Source organism: Oryzias melastigma, linkage group LG16, assembly GCF_002922805.2.
Source record: "Oryzias melastigma strain HK-1 linkage group LG16, ASM292280v2, whole genome shotgun sequence".
NCBI lineage: Eukaryota > Metazoa > Chordata > Actinopteri > Beloniformes > Adrianichthyidae > Oryzias > Oryzias melastigma.
The window spans coordinates 23,501,612-23,504,275 of NC_050527.1; positions in this window are offsets into that span (position 1 = coordinate 23,501,612).

The following is a 2,664-nucleotide window of genomic DNA, read 5'->3' on the forward strand; positions in this document are numbered from 1 at the left end:
TCCACAAGTGGATGCATCAGAATGGAGAGGAGGAGAGAGCTCACGGCTGGCTGATTGTAGATTTTGCACAATAACTACAGACTTTTTTAAACAGTATTTTTGTCTGTTTCTGATTTACAACAATTTGAATAAGAAATGCAATTATAATCTTGATTTTTTTTTTTTTAATATACAGTAGGTTTTATTTATATAGCATCTTTCACAGACAAAACTCACAAGGTGCTTCACAAGTTAAAAAGAATCAAAACTAATATTTCTGAGGGTAAAAACATAAAAACAAAGCTTTGCAGGTTAAAAACATAGAAGATAAAACCTCACAAGCTAAGATTCATGAGTACCACATAAAACAATCATCACAAGCCATGAAAAACAGATTCAGTTAAAATGCTGAGCAAAATACAAAACATGCTATGAGAACATGTAAAAAAAACAAACAAAAAATACAATTTCCTGGTCTGACTCCATTTCTTTGTCATCTTAGGTAATTTAAAGGACGTCACTTCTTGACATCAAAAACCTCCATCAGTCTGGAGACTTGTATCTTTCCTGCACCTGTTGCTGTTCACAAGCGGCTGAGTTCACAGTTTGTTTTGTTCACAGTAGAACTGCGGCTCATGGTCAGTTCAGGAACTTAACTGTAAAAACTCAAGCCGTGATCTTTAAAGCCGGCTGGGAATCGGGGCGGACATCAGCGGAGGAAAATAATCAAAGCCCTCGGGCTGGCCGGAACGTGCCGCCATCCATCAAACACTTTCAGCTGGTGTTTTGTTCTTCATTCATGTTCGCCTTCCTTCCCCACCTTTTGAGTGACAGGTGAGATTAAGGACCCTTTGAACTCTATCAGGTTGTTTGAGGAGCAGTCTAAATTGAAGCGCTGTTATTTCATGCTGCCTTGCTGAGTCAGTTGGAAATGGTGAGCAGGAGGTGGCACTACTTTGAATGAGTAAAGAGCTTTTCAGAGGGAAAGGTGTGGAGCCAGATCTCACATGCGTTATACAAGCAGAATGAGAATTACGGCCAGGAGAGGGAAAAATTAGATTAAAAAAGCCATGAAAGGCATTTTTTAATCTCTAACAGAAGAAAGAGCTGAAAATAACCCTTTTCTATCAAGGGAGCCGCAGAGAAAGACAAAAAATGCTCCTTTAGTTATAAACAACCTGAAAAACATTAGATCACCAGATTTCTGTTCTTTAAGTAAATAGAAATGGGCAATTAATTGACAGGAAACAGAAAATTAAATATGCATGTTTAATTTTCCTGAACCAGCAAAAGTACAGAATTGAAACTGTTTTTCTTTAAAGCTTTTCTCAAAATAACAGATGCAGTTGTCGGCTTTAATTCACTGTTTCTTACATTATTTAGAGAGAATATGCGGATAAAATTTAAGTTGGTAACTTAAAAACGTTTCAAAAATCATTTTCGTTGTGGAGATTGGTGAGTTTCATTTTGTTTTTCTGGATCATTATTGTGTTGTTTGAAATAAGTTAAAAGTAAAAAGAGAAATTTCTGTTTTTATTTATGCTAATTCACTACAAAAAAATATTATTTATCTATATTTTTGGCAAAACAAATTGGTATAAAGATTGAGTTAATTATTTCATGAATTATTACTTTTCAGATCTCATGTAAACAACGTAGTACTTCAGGATGTACGTATTACATTTGAATTGTGGTACAAATGGTAATTATTATGTGTACTTGAATGAAAGTTACCAAACTGGAATTCTTAAAACCTGGCGTCCAAATATGTGGTGTTACCACCCTAGGCCTCATGGGTCTGTTCCTGCTGCCTGCCATTTTTCTCCTTTTCCTGCACAGGTGCTGGTTTTTGGGAATCAGATGATTGACATAAAATATCCACCTTAGGAGCTCTTCAGACAGACTCTTGTGGTTTTCCAGATCCGTCGCAGCAGCTCTTCAGTTCGAACTATGAGAGGCCGTATGAGACATAATTCGTGGTATGAATTATGTCTCATGCGGCCTCTCATACTTCACAGCAGGCACTCGTCTGTTTGTCTTCATTTGTTTGCTCCATTTTACAAACGTACACTTCATTCCCAGACACACATGCTGCACCACATCTTGATGCTTTCTGTTATTTTTGTTGTTTATTCTTCTTTAAACACATAAAGGGGTCATTCCTACCTGATGCTGAGAGACTCCATGACCTCCAAACCTTACTGGCATCACTTTACACTATCTCTATGTGACTTTAAAATATGTTGTAACATTACTTATAATCACTAGTGCAATTTCCCCTTTTAAAATTTTTGTTCTTGCAGTATAAGTTTGTTTTTGTAAATATGTGACTCGTCTAATTTTTTTGACCTATGTACATACTTCATTTCTTCCTGTAATGCTGTTGAAACACTGGAATTTCCCCACTGTGGGATAAATAAAGGACCATCGTATCTTATTTGGAACAGTCAAGAGCCAATTGTAACAATCATACTTCTACTAGAATGGAGCCCTATGACTATGTGTTTAGTGTTAGCTCAATTAGCTTAAGAGGTTAATTTATCTGAGGCTGAGGGGTGTGGTTATGTTTATGTGGTTAACTCGAGAGATATCATATGCGTAAAATGGTTTTACAAATTCAAAAGTAATTCCTTATTTTACTTTATTGCATCAAAAAGTGTCTTACTGAAATACAGAAGGTTCCTT